The 17,290-nt window shown below is 47.2% G+C and overlaps 1 protein-coding gene and 1 non-coding gene across 6 annotated transcripts in view; both read left to right on the top strand.

The window, feature by feature from the left end:
- CCDC126 (coiled-coil domain containing 126) overlaps positions 1–17,290 on the top strand; it is a 27,814-nt gene that overhangs the window by 664 nt on the left and 9,860 nt on the right. Inside the window, exons 1-2 of one of the 5 annotated variants that reach the window (XM_006027042.3) lie at positions 8,857–9,011; positions 15,290–15,333. The exons of 1 other annotated variant lie outside the window; for it this stretch is intronic. The gene's annotated coding sequence lies outside the window, so the exon portion shown is untranslated. Of the gene's footprint in view, positions 1–8,853; positions 9,012–9,480; positions 9,634–15,289; positions 15,334–17,290 lie in introns of those variants that run through there. 3 more of the 5 variants (XM_025208114.1, XM_014521510.2, XM_025208116.1) reach the window with 3 other exon arrangements.
- Positions 1,543–1,706, top strand: LOC112550836. Its single transcript, XR_003094868.1, has one exon. It is a non-coding gene; the product is annotated as a U1 spliceosomal RNA (small nuclear RNA).

The following is a 17,290-nucleotide window of genomic DNA, read 5'->3' as shown; positions in this document are numbered from 1 at the left end:
TCAGGGGCAGGCGGTGTCTACCCGCCGCTGGGTGCGGTGAGGCGGGAAGGGCGTTTTGCTGCCAAGCCTCTAGGGCTGCAACCTCGATACGTGAGACGTGGTTCAAAGCACTCACGGAGTCCATGAGCAGAGCAGTCATTTCTTAACCACACTCCATGTATACTGGTGTGTGCTCCTTCTTCTTGTGCAGCTGACACCGACTGAAAACAGCAGATCTTTAAATAGGTCTTTCTATTCTACAATAAAGACATGTAACTTTTCGTGGATAGGGTGGTCTGTCCGGGGCAAGGACAAATGTGGGCTGCCTGCTGCAACCTGAGGCTCCCCACCCTGCTGCCTTCCCCCCAGTCATGCCCCCACTGGTGCTGGGTGGACAGGGGGGTGCCTTGCCATGGCGGTGCAGCTGATTCAGGGCTCCCAGGGGGAAGGCAGCACAGCAGGGAGCCAGCAGGCTACAGGGGGCAGTCCATATTTGGCCTGAGCACAAATCTAGCTTTTTAGTACTGCGCAGTAGCATTGCTAGGCATGAACCGAGATGTGACGCTACTATGCAGTAGTAAGAAGCTACGGCACAGTAAGTGTTGCTAGGCAACTATGCCAGGATGCCATTGTGCAGTAACGCTGGTTACTGTGCAGTCATTTAGTACTTGGTCATGCAAGTACTAAATGCGCAGTAACAACTGAGCAGTTAGCGCCTTGTGTAGACAGCCACTGAGTTGACTTGATCTTAGCCCAATGTGTCACTGCACTCATAAGTGATGCTGGGGGGAGGGGTTCTTGACCCTGGAAAGGTGGAGACCCCCTGACCTAGACTCGGCATACAGTCCTATGAAACTCCTGAGGTCAAATGTTGGACGCCTCAGGCCAGCAGTTCTTTACCAGGGAGCTGCTAAGTTCAGAAAAGGTCTGGAGGCAGCTTGAGACAAGGTGGAGACCCAGTGACCTGAAGGGCTGGCTCACATGGCAGGCAGCCCTCTGCTGCTCCGAGATCAGTGCTGAGATCCTTGTAGCATCCTCTTCCTGCCCGGGGGGCTGATACCCGCCTCCCGGCCTCAGGGTAGTGTTGCAGCACAGAGCAACAGGGCAGCCCGGCTCCGGGGTCGGCAAGTGAGATGCTTTGCTCCTAACCCCCACAACCACTCTTGCACCAGGGGCTGGCTGCCCTGGTGCCCCCTGCCCCGGGCTCGGACCACCTGTGGCAATGCGGGACCAGGTCCCCGCAGGCAGGTCACCATAGCCCGGGCGGGGCGGGCAGGCCGCTTGGAGCCCAAGTGGCCGGGAAGAGTCTCATGACGAAAGCAGAGTGGGCGGGGCGAGGACGGCTGTATGCAGATCTGGCGGGGAAAGGGGCGGGGTGGGAAGGGGTGCGTGGGGCAGTGTGGGAAGGGGCGCTGAGTGCGGTTGGGAAGTGGAGTGTAGACGAGGTGCCGGTTGGCGGGGCGGCGGCGGGCTGTGGAGCGGGGGCGGGGCGGGTGTGGTGTGTTCTATGATCTGCACGTGCGGGTCGGCGTGGGGGGCACCTCAGCCCAGCTTTAATTAAGCATACCTACCTGGCAGGGGAGAAACCGTGGTCGTCCGGGCGGTTTTCCCAGCGCGCGGCTCACCCCTTGCAATCCGGGCATGCTGATCCCTGCGATTTCCCCAAATGTGGGAAACTCGACTGCGTAATGTGTGGTAGTGGGGGACTGCGTTCCCGCTTTCTGCTGATGTGGTATGAAAAACACGTTAGACACAAATGGTGCAGATTAGGGGGAATGTGTTTCTTTGAGCTGATCTCATGGATTTAAGGAGCAGTGGTTGTAAGAAGCCGTCTACTGCTTTTTGCTTGCACCTACGTTGTAGGAGCAAGTTTTATCACTGATGCTGGCCGGGCTTTCATTCTGGGTGTGCAGGTGTCCTGCACAGGTCAGCAGTCCGGTGGTGCATCACTACACTCATGTATTCATGGTTGGGCAACCTCAAGCCTTCTGGATCATGTCAGGGTTTTTTTTTGGCAAAAATTATTATTTTTATATATATATTAAACTGTACCTCTAATAACTTGGCATGTGACCTCTGTAGTTCACTTGACAGTCCAAAAACACACTTTAACAGTTACACTACTTTAGTCCTGTTACAAAGTTCGCACCGCACAACTGCACACACCCATCACTGTTCCAGTGCTTTCACTGGTCGTCATACTGGTCCTTGTCACCCCATCCTCCATGTTGTCCCCCTCACTGCTCTCTTCGAAGGGCTTCCCTCTGAAAAGTCTGTGCCAGTCCCTTCTCTTCCATATGAGGTCGGCCATCTCTTTCCCATCATCCTTTTCTGTCATCCCTCAGTACCAATACATTTCACTCTGTCCCATTTTAATACAGTCTTGGATTGTGTGGTCTTATAGAGTGTGGCACTAAAGCATCCAACTCCTGTTTAGTTTAATCCATAAATTGTGGGGGAGCTTGTACTAGGGTAAACAGGGTGCTGGGTTGCTTATTATGAATCACTTGTGTAGCTGATATCCTTGCACTAGAGTTGGGGTTTTCAACCTTTTTTTATAAGTGTACCCCTGGTGGCCAGATGTGGAGCAGGGGGAGGCAGGTGGAGCGACAGCAGCATGGGGTGATGGGTGGTGGCAGCAACTGCAGCGTGTGAGCTTCCCCGCCATGTTTGGCTGGCCAGGTGGCACCTGTGTGGCCCTCAGAGGGGTGCTACTGCCCTCACCCCACCCTGGCCCTGATCCTGGGAGGCGGTGATGCAGGGTGGTGGCTCTCTGTTCCTGCGTGCCACCCTCTAGGGCCTTCCCAAGTACCTCTTGGGGTATGTGTACCCTCAGTTGACACCCCCTGTACTAGAGGCATTGTAGATTCTTGTAGGGGGCAGCCTGTCTGCAGTGCAAGGAAAAAGCCTTCGGCTTTCAGCAGGCAGACAAGGTTATTTAGGTAAATGTGGCAAATATTTGATTAGACCTGCTGTCTATGAAAAACTGTGAAAGCTTGGGCAGTGTTTCTTGCACAAAAATGCAAGACAGTGGCTGGGGCAAGACTAGGTTATGGTAACAAGCCTGCCACACGAAAATCAAACACCACTAATGGCTTGCATCCCATTAGGCGTTGAGACAGTGGAGCTTGAGGTACCCAATACCAGACCCATGCCATAAAATAATAGAAGTGATGGTTAAAATTGTTGGCAGAGACCTGACACACTCATCACATTCGTCACTTGACCACAGATTTGCTAGGACACTGGCAGAGTCTGCATGGTTATCATGGGCAACTTAACTACCCTGACATCTCATGGGAAGAGCACTCAGCCAAATCCAATTGGTAGTGAAGCTTCCTCTCTTGCATCAGTGAGCTCAATCTGGGAAACAGTGATCACAAATTGATCACTTTCTCTATCTATTGCAAAGCTGGCAAATCAGTCAGCAATGCAAAAATCCTTAACTTTAGGAAAGCCAACTTCCACAAGCTCAGGAGGCTGGTTGTTGAGGCCCTGAGAGGCCATGATCTGATGGGGAGGGGAGTCCATAATGAGTGGTTGCTCCTTAAGGATGCAATCCTCGAAGCACAAGGGAAGTCCATTTCAGCCCATAGGAAAGATAGCAAAAGGACCATGCGACCGCCTTGACTCAATAGGGAACTCATGCACTTTCTGTACCTGAAAGGGGAAGCTTATAAAGGACGGAAGTCAGGAAACACCACTAAAGGGGAGTATTCAGCACTGGCCTGCACCTGTAGGGAGTGAACTAGGAAAGCCAAGGCTGAAACCAAACTCAAACTGGCTACAGGAATCAAGGACACTAAAAAGTGCTTCTGCAGATATGTGGGAAGTCAGAAAAAAAACAAGGGCAACATTGGATCCTTGTTAAACCAAATAAGGTGGCTGACAACTGACACCCAGGAAAAAGCTAATCTCCTTAACGATTACTTTGTGTAGATCTTCCACTAGCCCAAGGGGATCAGCCTGCCTGACAAGATGCAGGATCACCAGGGTAAGGGCAAACATATGCCCATCATTGGTGAAGAGCTTGTGAGGGAATGCCTTGAGAGGCTGGACATCTACAAACCAGCTGGCCTGGATGGAATGCACCCAAGAGTGCTAAAGGAACTGACTGACATCATAGCATGGCCAATGGTGAAGATATCTGAGAATTCGTGGAGCTCGGGAGAGGTTCCTGAGGATTGGAAGAGAGTCAATGTGGTGCCTATCTACAAGAAAGGGAGGAAGGAAGATCCAGGGAACTACAGGCCAATAAGTTTCACCTCAGTCCCTGGAAAGATCCTGGAAAAAATCATCAAAGAGACTATTAACAATAGGCTAACGGAAGGCAACGTTCTGAGAGAGAGCCAACATGGCTTTGATGCAGGTAGGTCTTGCCTGACCAACCTCATTTTCTTTTATGACCAGGTGATGCATCTGGACAAAGGAGAAGAGGTTGATATCATATAGTTGGACTTCAAAAAAGCCTTTGACCTGGTGTCTCATGATGTCCTTATCATAAAATTGGGGAACTGCAGCCTTGACAACCATATGGTACGCTGGCTGGGGAACTGGCTCCATGGTCAGACCCAGAGAGTAATAGTTGATGGAACCAAGTCAACATGGCACATGGTGACCAGTGGCGTTCCCCAGGGCTCCATACTCGGACCAGTACTCTTTAATGTATTTATAAATTATCTGGATTCTAGTGTCAGAAGCAGACTGGCTAAGTTTGCTGATGACACCAAATTATGGGGAAGCATAGTCACACTAGAGGATAGGCTGGTGATTCAGGCTGACTTTTTGACAGGCTTGCAAGGTGGGTGGATCAAAACCTGATGGCATTCAACATGGAGAATGCAAAGTGCCCCACCTCAGGAGAAAAAAACCCACATCATACTTATAGGTTCAGTAGTGCTACTCTCACTAGCTCCATGCCTGAAGGAGACCTGGGGGTCACAATTGACCACAAGATGAACTTGAGCCACCAGTGTGATGCCACAGCTGGCAAAGCAAACAAATAATAGCTCACTTATTGAATATTAAGGAAAAGTCTTTGTTTTTCTGTCATTTAGTTTTAGTTTGTTGGTAGTTATTAAAGCAAGCCTTTCTGCTATTCATCAACCAAGTGTTAGGTTGATCTCCAGGAAGACCCAGGAAGTCATCCTCCCCCTTTCCTCAGCCTTGGTGAGGCCGCAGCTGGAATACTGCATCCAATTCTGGGTTCTGCAATTCAGAAAGGATGTGGAGAAGATTGAAAGAGTCCAGAGGAAAGTCACACACATAATTAGAGAACATGGGAGTAGGCCTTATGAGGAAAGGCTGGGACCCATGGGACTCTAAAGCCTGGAGAAGCAAAGGCCCAGGGGCGACTTGGTGGCAGCCTATCTATATATATAAAGGGCTTAGTTCATCTGTTTGTGTGTTAGTCTGTCCGTAATGCTCTTGGGGAGCATGGCTCCCAACAGGGCGTGGCTCCACCCAGTGCAGTGACAAGATGACAGGCCGGGCATTAATGGAGTGCTGCCACCCACTGCCCTGTGCCACTGCCACCTCTGGGAGGGGAGGGGGGTGTGGGGCTGGATGCAGAGCATGGGTGGCATGTCACGGGGCTGGATGTGGAACAGTGAGAAGCACGGGGTCAGACGCAGAGGGGTGGTGCGTGGCTGGATGCGGAGCGGCGGCAGTGCCAGGGCAGTGGGTAGTGGTGGCAGTGACAGTGTTTACGCTTCCCCACCCCCACTCTTGGGCGCTCCATTCCCACCCCCCCACTACCCATTCTTGACAGGCAATTCATCAAGAATGATGGGCGGGGTAGGCAGGGATGAAGCACCACCACTCACCACCCCACACTTCTGCTGCCTCCCAGGGGGGTGGCGCGGGGCTGGATGCGAGCAGGGCATGGTGCACAGCCGGATGCGGAGTGACAGCAGCATGGGGCGGTGGCTGGAGGCATCAGTGGTGGTTGCATGCAAGCTTCACCCCCTGCCCCTCTGCCCGCTCCTGCGAGATGGTGGCGGCATGGGGTGGTGGGTGGCAGCGCTCCGTTTACGCACCCCCTCGGTCGTTCTTGACAGGCAATTCACTAAGTACATAAGGGATGTGCATCAGGAACTGGGAGAACGTCTATTCACCAGTGCACCCCTAGGGAAGACAAGGTCCAATAATCACAAACTCCTGGAAGACCATTTTAGGTTGGGCGTAAGAAAAACGTCTTTACTGTCCAAGTCCCCAAGGCCTGGAATAGACTCCCCCCAGAAGTGGTGCATGCACCTACTCTGGACACTTTTAAGAAACATTTGAATGCCTGTCTTGTTGGGATCATTTGACCTCATCTGACTTCCTGCACCTTGAGCAGGGGGCTGGACCCAGTGATCTTGCGAGGTTCCTTCCAGCCCTGTCTATGAAATCTATGAAATCTATGTATCTCCAGGCTAAGACAGCCAGAGAGAAAGAGGCTGAGCCAGTGTAACTAAAAGCAAGGAAACTACATAAACATTCCTGTTGAACTAGCAACTAAAGAAGACAAAAGACTAACTGTACATTTCAAGCAAGACCTGTAAAAGGTGCATTGAATACAGGAAAGATGTCCTGTATATGACATCCTCACATTTCTCAAAACAGATATCCATTGTCTAAGGTGGGTGAATGAACCGAGACTGTAAACCCCTAACTGGGGCTTGGACTAAGGAACTGCGATTGGGTTAGGGAAGGGCAATGGGTTGGGGGGTGGGGGAACAGGGGCATTTATTGTAACGGGTGCGCAGGTTTCTTAATGTGGTTTGAGGGTGTGATGGGAAATTTATGATAGTGGATGTATATATATAACTATATATATATTTAAATCCAATGTCTAAGATGTTACAAATGTCTCAATCATTCAATGTATGTCTGGAGTTTTCTCAACAGACCATGACTGGTACAAGCTGTTGCCAATTTGCCCCATTGATAAACAAATACTCAAAGACGGGTCCAGTAACCAATGTCTCTAAGCATCCTGTTTGATCACTCAGAACCCATCACATGCATCTGCTAAGTTAATCAGTGGCTGTGAGAAACACAAGTCTTTATACCTAGACAAATCCAAAAACAGGAGCCAGGCAATTTAACAATTGTAATATGATGGTTATCCTTTTCCTCCCTGTTTTTCTCGGACTTTAATTGGCCAACTATCAGGGAAAAAATGTTCTGAAGCTATACAATTAAATAGTATAAAGCAAGACAGAACTGCCAGGATGGTGTGTGCAGTCCAGGGAAGACCAAGGAGCCATCCTGCCACCCAGCTGATAAGTGAAGGATCCATGCAGTGAGGCTGTGCAAAAACCAGTTCCTGCCTGCATTGGGTAAAGATCTCTTTGCAGCTAAGATAATACAAGGACTGTAATAGCTCACTTATTGAATATTAAGGAAAAGTCTTTGTTTTTCTGTCATTTAGTTTTAGTTTGTTGGTAGTTATTAAAGCAAGCCTTTCTGCTATTCATCAACCAAGTGTTGTGTCAATTTTTAAAGCTCTAGGTTTAAAATCCCAGTTTTTTAAGTGCAACAAGACTAACTGAGTAGTTGTTGAGTTTGGCTTCTTTCTTCTTCATGTTGTGAAGTTTCTATTTCAATAGCAAAATTTGGCATCTTCCATGTTTCGGGGGTATTGGTTATAGCCATGTTGATCTAAGGACATAGGCAGACAAAGTTATTGGAGGAAATGTGATATCTTTTATTAGACCGAGTAGACTTGCTCTTAGCCCATGAGTGAATCACAATGTGCCACTGTGTTCAAAAGTGGTGCTTAGTGGTGCTGGGGGGGCGGGGGGGGAATAGGGGGTTGTGCCTTGACCCTGGAAAGGTGGAGACCCCTGAGCTGGACTTGGGATAAAGTCTTGAAACTCCTGTGGTAAAATGCTGGATGTCTTAGGTTCTGTGCGAGGGCACTGCTAAGTTGAGAAAAGTTCTGGAGGCTGCTTGGGACATAAGGTGGAGACCCACTGAACTGAACCACTGGCTCACACTGAAGGCAACCCTCATTAGCAGGGCAAGGCAAGGCCTTATGTAACTCATCAGTTACTCCGCCTATAAGTCATATTTGATTAATGATACAATTAATATTAAGACCAATATTTTTTAGAGCAGACTGAGCTGACTTCAGGGTGACCCCTTCAGCCAAGGTAATTAATACATCAAGCCCAGTGTGAAAGATCTGTCACGAATAACAGTATCTTAGTTGACGATGATGAAATACAAGGATGGAACAGTAATTAATACACTCCTGAGTCATTTGCAGCAGGCTGTGCATTACTTTGCTTGAGGAGAAGGTTGGGATAAGAAGCAAAGCGCACACGATAAAATCACAGGATTCTGGGAGACAATGGTGCCACCTGAAATCTCGAGGCACGTGGGTCTGAGAGGCTCACAGCCAAAAGCAGAGGGAGGAGAAAGAAATCTATAGTTGGAAATCAGATATTTTTAAAGATACTGTAAGTAACACAAGGCAAATCCAGCTACATTAATTTTGGATATTTTTTTTGTACATGCCTGTTTTGCTTCCCCCCCCACCGCTGAGTCTTAATAAACCAAACTGGTCGTTAGACCGCTGGCATCCAGCACGCCGGCCACAGGCACGCGGGGTACCCGAGCGAGCCCCCGGGCAGTCAGTCCGGGACATACCCCGCTGTCATACTGATTTACACCGTTCAAACCGTAACGGCCCTGACCCAGCCCTGGCTGCGCGGAGGCGAGGCGCTAATCCGGATCATTCCCAGGCCTGGGCTCTGCTGCTAAATCAAAGACTAGAAACGAAACCGAGCGGGGCGCAGGACAAGCGATGCCTGCATGACAGTCACCACGGCCGCGCGCGCGCAGAGGAATGTTAGCCTGCGCATGCGCTGTCCCTTGCCCGGCAAGGGGACAGGGAGTTGTGGGATCTGTGGCTGCGCTAGGCGGGGGCGGGGCCAGCTGGGAGCGGAAGCGACGCCGCGATGCCTGGCAGCCCGGGAGCGCGAGCGGCTCGGTGCCCCCACGGACTCGGCGTCCGGGATTGCGGCGCGCGGCAGCGCTAGGTGAGGGGGTTTCCAGGGACGCGCGGTGGGACGGGGGCTCCGCAGCCGCTGCCCTTGTGCCAGCACTTCTCGGCTCGGCTCGGCTCGGCTCGGCTCAGCTCAGCGGTTGTCCCGGGGAGCGGGCGACCTAGGTGCTGCGCAGGGGCCGCGCAGAAGCAGGAAGGCCGGGCACAAGCTGGCCCCGCCTGGGGGCTCCCCGTAGCGGGCGAGCTCGAGGCCTGCTCCGTCCGCAGCAGTTGTGAGGGCTCGGGGCGGGGAGGAGCCGGTCCGGGCGGCTCAGGCCGCTGCGTTGTTCCCTGCCCGCGCTGCGGTCGGTGTCGCCTCGACTCCTGGTGAAGGCGTCCCAGTCACCGCGTGCCGCCGGCTGCTTTGTGCCCTGGGGTCGCCCGCATTTAAGCCCTTGGATTGCTGCGCCCCTGTGTTGGCTTGGAGTGAGGGAGGAATTTCGTTATCCCTTGTGTTTCCTTAGCACGCCCGCTTCTGTCACTTTCCTTCTGGGTGGCTGTCGGGGCTGAGACCAACTGACTGTATACTTCAAATACTCCTGACTGCAGTCTCTGAGCCTCATATTATCTGTAACATATTTACACGTTCCTTTTGCCCCTTGTAACATTTCTTAGAGGTAGGACAGTGCTGTTGCTTTTTTCATGCTTTGGTCTAAATGGAATGAATTATTTTTATATAAAACCTTTACGTTGGGTTGATATATTGAACTGTGTCAGATTCTCTTGCCAGCCAAACCTAGAATTAACTTAGGGGTCCTTCAAATGTTTTGTTATTTTTTCCTCATTTGCTATGGTGTTACCTTATTTTATTCCTGTATAATGTGACTGCAGCGATTCTTTGAGGTGGATGTGTTTGCTGCACCATTAAGGAGCCAGTCTAAATTTATATACATAGACTTCCTGATAGTGTACTAGTCAGCGTTAAGACAGACTTCTTGATAGTGGCATGGCGGATGTGAGTGGTAGGGTTAGGGTTAGCAAACTTCTGCCCCCCCTTTCTTGACAGGCAATTAGAGGCTGCTATTGCTTCTGGGTTAATACCGATCAGAAGTTCAACATAGGACTTCCTGGAGGCAGAAGACCATGTGGGGTGCTGGTGGAGGGGGGCAGAGGGGTGAGTGGGGCAAGCTCCCTCCCCCACCTCCGTCTCAGCCCCCCTCCCCCCCTCATTCTTGATGGGCAATTTGCTAGTGTATATTTATATGTGTGATAGAAATTAAAACTTTTCAAGCAAATTCACAACCGTTTACTTTGTTGTACTTTGTAATGCTTTTTCTCAGTTATTCTTAAGTGATGACAAGGCTTCTGTTGATTCTTAGGAGAGACTACTACACTATCAAGAACTGTCTTGAGTTGATATAAACTTTTACTCTTAGTTATAACCCTTTAAATAATTTCCTTGGAGAGAGAGAGAGAGAGAGAGAGAGAGAGGTGTGTGTGTGTGTGTGTGTGTGTGTGTGTGTGTGTGTGTGTGTGTGTGAATAATGTTCCCTGTCTACTCTTGTAGCCCTTTATTTACCTTTATTAAACTTTTCTTAATAAGATTTCCTTCCAACTTCCTAAATAACCTTTTTGCTCTTCCCTATACTCTTTTGGGAATCTCCTGACAACTATTCACTAATATAATTTTGTAGTGTTTGTGTCACACTACAATGAGAGACAAACTTTTGTGTTTGTGTCTCATTGAGAGAGACTTTTTTTCCATCCTGTTAAATGATCTAGGGTTTTGATGGGCTAGTTTGCAAGGGCATAATAAACTGGTATGCTTCCTAGTGGTTGTCATTTTTTGATTCTGCAGTCTTAAATTGTAGGTAGACTACCGCTACTCTGTTTCAGTTTTCTCTGTCACATATGATATGTCTGGATTATATTGGGCTGTTTTGTTGTTTTATGTCTTTTGTACATTGATTTTGAGTTTACTAAGAATTTACTTGCATTTTTTGACATCTGTTGAAACATATCCAGCAATGCTTAAATTTCTCTGGCCTCGTTCAAGGGGTTTGTCTTAAAATTTGTATAGGTGATATTTAAGTTGCCTTTTATTTTTAGTTGGTTGCATTCTCTTCTCTTCCCCCAGGAGTTTGTTGTTCAGTTGGAGGCTGCTATTGCTTCTGAGTTAATACTGATCACACAGTTTAACGTAAGAATGAAAGTCACTCCCCTGCTAGAAATGGTATCTTTCCTTAGAGACATAAATTGAGGTCATGATCTGTTTGTTACCATATGGGAGAAGTGTAAATGTTTTGCTTTTGGTATCACTATAGGTCCGGTTCTTCACGCTGTCTTATATTTATTATGGAACATTCACTTGTGAGGCTTCCAAAGCCCTTTGTTAATGCTACACATGGGCATAATTTTCAGGACTACTTTGGGATTGGGAACTTGTCTTAACAATGGAAAAACCTACAAGAAAGTTTTAGAACAGTGGGGGCCAAACTTATTGTCCACTGAGCTAGAGGCTAGCCAAACCTAGCCTCACACCCTTCTGGAAAGCCACTCCAATCCCCTTCCTCCTGCCTGACTGATCACCTGCTCTGTTTTTTGCTTCTTGCCCTGGGCTCCATGCCACTCTTCTGCCTGGTCTGCCACACACAGAGGTTGCCTGTGGCACTTGTGCTGCTGCAGGTTGCCTACCCCTGTTTTAGGAAGCAGTGAACATAACACTTTATTGAATAGAGGGAATCTTTTCGACAGTACAAGATGCAGTTTGACCTGAACAGGGCTACAAATGTTTGCTTACATAATACTGAACCCATATTAGCAGTCAACTTCAAACAGAACAAATCATGCTTAGCTTCATCAGTTAATCCTTGTATCCTGCTTTAACTATAATTTGGTAATTACATGTATTTAATGTCTGCAGTGGCTTTGTCTGCAATATTTGAAGATTAATGGATGCTGAAGATAGCAAGGAGAATATATGTAATAAGTTTATCACAGTTCTTTGTAGGGGTTTATCATGATTAAATGATAATGAGGTGAATGTGATCTGTCCTGACTTAAGCAAATGGCTGAAATGTACTCAGCAATGTGTAAGCAAGCATTGGTCATCACATTTATATGTAGTTGAATTCTTGGATTTACTCAGCGTGTTGTGGGGAGAATAGCAGTGCAAGCATGATTAGGGAATTCCCAAAGGAATATAAAATGGTTGTTTAGAGATTGCAAGGGAGATTCTGAAGCTGGGTTCTAACAGATTCTAATGCTGGCTGGAGGCCAAGGAACTGTGACAGTTCTAGAAGAAGTTGAATAAAAATGGATATCTGTGGATGCATCTCACATCTGCTGGTACTATGTGGCACTGGATGCCAGACTTTTCAGGGACACCTTTACTAAGCCATGAGTAAGCGGAGTGTATGCCTTCCAGTGTCTTGGAAAAAACTGCAGAGCAACAAAGCTTGCTGGAAAAAATGGATATGGAGGATGCAGAGGCTGTGTGTGGATAAGGGTGCCAACAGGTGTAAGGATTAAAATGTCTCAAAAAGCCTTTTGAAATGTTTCAGAGGCCCAGATGTACAAACGTACTTGCCCATTGAAATGTTCCAAAAGTGACTCAAACATCATAAAATAGTACCACAGAATAATACCTCTTGTTTATAGAGGTATTATTTTCATATGTATAATTTTTGGTTACATGTTCATGGGGACAGCACATAAGAGATGGGCTGAGCTGGGGCTGGGCTTATTGCCTTCCTCTTGCACCTGCCAGACCCCTGGGAACCTTGTTGGTACACGAGCTGGGCTCTCCATACCCAGTCTCCTCTACCTCTTTCGTCCAAGGGGGAAGAAGGGAGTTTGGGGGGATTTGAGAGCTTCTTCCACACCTCCCCAAAATCTCCACCTTTGCTTACTTCTTTTTAGCTCTCCATTCTCTCTGCCTGCCATCACTGAAGGGAAGAGAGACTGGGGAGCTGAGAGTGGAGCTGCACATTATTTTATCCATCTTTAGCACCAGCCTGGGAGTGCTGAAGGAGGCTGCAGTGTTTTGAAACATTTTGGCCAGGGAATGGCACAGGGGATGTACATAGTTGCCTAGCCGGAATGTTTTCTTTTTGAAATGCTTTTAAGTGCTTTTCACTTGGAAACTTTTTTAGCAGGTCAGTCTGCACCATTAGACCCAGATGAACCCATCCAGCAGACGCACTGGGTGAGGGGCTTGCTCATGTAGGTGTGACACACTGCTCCATTGATACAAGCCCATTTCTAATGTTTGTCCCTGCCAACTCATGCCCCTCAAGATATTGGCTGGCCATCTGCAAGTAGAGAACAAAGACATTCTGTTTTAAAGTAGCTAGTTTTATTTTTAAAATATGCATTGTCAGTAGTAAGCAAAAAGTAATAAACATTTGAAGCAACCAAATAATTTAGGGGAGCTGTTTGCTATGTGCAAGTAAAATGTTTGCATACAAGAAAAATTAGTAGAATATAGTTCAGTGCATTCAAAACTGAAAACAAAATACATGCAAAGGAATTCTGTGAATGGTCAGATTAAATATGCAGGGAAAATACAAAAGCATGCTTGAAGCAATCTAGTAACTGGGCATTCAGATAAAAATATGATTTTGCATCAGTGCTAGTCTAGACTTGCTGGATGTAGGTTTTCAAGTCCTAAGTGAAATTTTGCTTTTCAAGTCAGAAAGCCCAAGTACAAAGCAAATTACTTGCATGATTAATTCATGGAAGAAGTAGAAATCATTGCTTGCCTGGGAGGGTTTCACTTGGACTGGCTCACAGAACAGTCTGGTAATGACAACTTGCAGAACTTCTGGCTTATTTCAACCTAGACACTGCTTTTTGTCCTTGGGCACTACTTAGCTCAAATTTTCAAGCAACTGTTTGATCATAGTGTACATGCTGCATGAAGAGTTTTATTACTTCTGTTGCAATAACTTGCCTTCTGCTGCCCTGCAGTGAGCTTTGGGCTACCATCTCCATGAAGAGGCTTGAGTGATCTTAAGCTGTCCCTACTAGATGCCTTCTCTGGGTATCTCTGCCTTCTCAAAAGCAATGTCCATTGAGGATCATTGCTGCTTGTAGTAAGTCTAACAGTATTTACTGTGCTATTCATACAGTCATCTCCCAGGACACCAGCACTTGGGCTGTTTGTGGCTGGAGCATTTGCAGTGTCTTCAATATAGATGGTGTAATGTGTGCTGTTGCACAACCCTGAAGCAAGTGCTTGTGAGGTGTGACCCTGGTTATATTTGTATACAGATCAGTGTGGGGAGGACTAAGTATAGGGAGTTATGATAGTTATCTTTAAATTATCTCCTATCCCCCTTAAACCTAAAAACGTTTGTCCATCTGTTTATCAGTGATTTTTAATTGGGGACCATCCCTTCTACACTCATGAAAAAGATTATCATGATTAAAAAGGAAAAAGAAACACACATGGGTACAAAGGAAGCGCATATTTTCAGAGTTGTTCAGATCCAGAGTCCTTGAGTATGGAGAGAACACAAGCTGGAGGAAAGACAGAAAAACCGAAATGTTCAGTAGTGCAAGAAAGAGTAAATTATGGGTGGGATCAGAAGGAACTGGAAGGGTTTTGAATAAGGTTCTAAAAAAGAAGATAGCACTGCTGGAACTATGGGAACTTGACGCAATGTCTGCAATGCTTAGCAGAGAGCACCCACAGTACACTCCAAGCATTTTAAAAGGTAGGGTGCTTGATGGTGGGGCATATTAGATACTGGACAAGCATCTATCCCCTGTCCATAGTGCAGTGCATTATTTGCCAAAAACGGTTTGTTGCTGAAGGTGGGCTGCACTGGCAAAAGCAAGCTCATGTGAATGCGCTCATGCTTCATAGCAGTATTGGCAGCTATATGCTGCTAGATTTTCAGTAAAGCTCTTTTGGCAATATAGTCCTAGCGTTGTTACTTTTAAGGTTTTTTGTAATGGCTTTACAGACTTGCAACGTTTCCACTGTGAATGTTCGCTCTGTACATTAGTAACATCATTATAGTAATTACTGATGCTGACCTTTTGTTTGCTCTGCCTGTTCCTTTTCAAGAATTTTTCCCTCTTCTCAACCTTCTAGGATTTTTTCCAATTTCTCTTTCACTATTTACTCTACTTTTCCCAAATATTCTTCTAATTATGATGATTAGTCAAATGTTATACTTGCTCTTAAATTCCTTATCAGACTGCTGTTTATAATTTAGTAAGGAACTGTGCCATGCTATTAAGAACCACTTCAGGAAAATTTCTTCTCAAAGATTTTGTTCATACAGTTGTGTTAGTTGACTTAAGACCTGCATTATTTTACAGCTCTTTGAAGTCACTCTGAGGAGTTGTTCCATATTTCAGAAGAGGTAAGACAAAATGCTACAAGCTGAAAAATAGCTTTGTTGGGCTATGCTTCAAATGACACTCTTTTCCACATACACTATCTGTGTGTAGTTCTAAAAATATCCACTAATACCTATTGCAAGAAGACTGGGTGCTCTTTCTTAATAGGGAAAATTTTGACTGCCTATTTCTTTGTTAATTTTCCCATTAGCTCTATTTTATAATAACCTTTTGTTATGTCTTCATTAGTTATTTGTTAATAACTAAAAAGAAAGCCTTTGATCCAAACTTAAGATACCCATAGTTGCTTTGTAGCCTTACAGATTCTTATGCCTGCCTATACTTTAAAGCTTTCAAAAACTAACCACGTCTTCTCCTGCAGTGCTATTTTAATCATGCCCTTCTAGAGCTGACAATCACTGTGAAAACACATGAGCCTCTGGCAGAACTCTTAGACCTGCCTCCATCTCTGACCTGAGGGTGGTTGTTCTCAGGAAGCAAACCTTTAAAAAAACAGATTTGAACTAGAAATTGTGGATTGCGTTAAGTATGGTTTACTAATCATAGCAAGCAGTCACGAGGAATGAGTGAATATATGTCCTTGACTGCAGTTCATCTCTTACAGTTTTGAGGTCTGTTATTTATCTGCAGGTGCTGCAATTCTTGTTTGGTGTGTTAGATGGAATGATATTGCATAGTGGAAGGATTAGTTAGAGGAGATTAGCAGAACCAACTCCAATATGAAGCAAGATACCTATGTCTTAAGGAACTTAGTGTGTCTTATTTTGGTGTTGATTTTTGTACATTGTCAGAGGGTACATGAGGTTACCTTATTGACATGGGAAACATGAGGTACATGAGGTTACCTTATTGACATGGGAAAAATTGGAAGCTTTGTGTCCTACATTACAGTGATCTTCAGGGTTTAGTAAAGAATAAGGGAAGATGAAGTCTCAAAATATTCAGGAAATGGTTGACATGATAATGTTTGTAGGTCTAGTATGGTTTGTGTGGGGTAGATTCAGTGTTAGAGTGCAGGCCAAGTATAGTTTCTGATTACTGTGTCTGATATAATCCAGAATTTTGTCTTAGAGGTTCATGGTTAGCTGTTTCAGTCAGAAGTCAAGTGGAAGGCAGGGTAGATTTGCACCTTATACATTGGGGCGGGCAAAATATGGCCCATGGGCTAGATCCACTCCTCCAGGCTATTCTATCTGGCTTACAGGGCCCCTGAAAAATTTAGAAAATTTAATATTTATCTGCCCCTGACTACTGGTCAAAGATGACAGGAGTTGGTGGCAGTAGGACCCAGGGGGAGCTGTTGGCAGGACTAAGCAGGTGCAGCAGCAAGGCCAACAACACCTCCTTCTTTCCTTCCCCCCCCAATGACCCAGCCAGAAGCCTCTGCTTAGCAGAGGTTTCTGGCCTGGGACCCTGGGGCTGTTCTTGCCTCCCTGCACCAAAGGGAAATTCATATGAGTGTGGGGGGAGAGCATGGGGGGAGGTAGGGAAGGACTGCAGGCGATTGCTCCAGTCCTCGGGGCCAGGCGGGGTCAGCTCCTAGCCATACAGCCAGGAACCATGTGGTGCCAGGCAGAGGGTGGGGGAAAGCAGGGAAATGGCTGAGGAAGGGGCAGTGAGTGGGTGCGCGGGAGTGCAGCAACAGCTGGGTAGGAACGTGGGGCCCATGCTGGTGTCCTGGGACCAGCGCCAGTGGGGCCCAGAGCAGGGTGGCAGGGGCTGGGTATGGAGCAGGGTGGTATGGAGCTGGGCTGGCTTCCCCCTCTCCTTGCTGGTGCAGCCCAACCCAGCTCCATAGAGCCCCTGCTGGCCTACGTCCCACCCTGGGCCCCTGCTAGCGTGGTACTCGATCGCTGCTACTCCTGCACTGCCTGCCACAGCCATTTCCCTGGTTTCCTACCTGCAGCTGCTGCAGTTTCGGCACCACATGGTTCCCAGCTGCAGCACTAAGGTGGAACA

The sequence above is a fragment of the Alligator sinensis genome, unplaced genomic scaffold (assembly GCF_000455745.1).
Source record: "Alligator sinensis unplaced genomic scaffold, ASM45574v1 scaffold978_1, whole genome shotgun sequence".
NCBI lineage: Eukaryota > Metazoa > Chordata > Crocodylia > Alligatoridae > Alligator > Alligator sinensis.
Note: the sequence above shows the minus strand (reverse complement) of the source record. Positions and strands in the feature narration are given on the sequence as shown.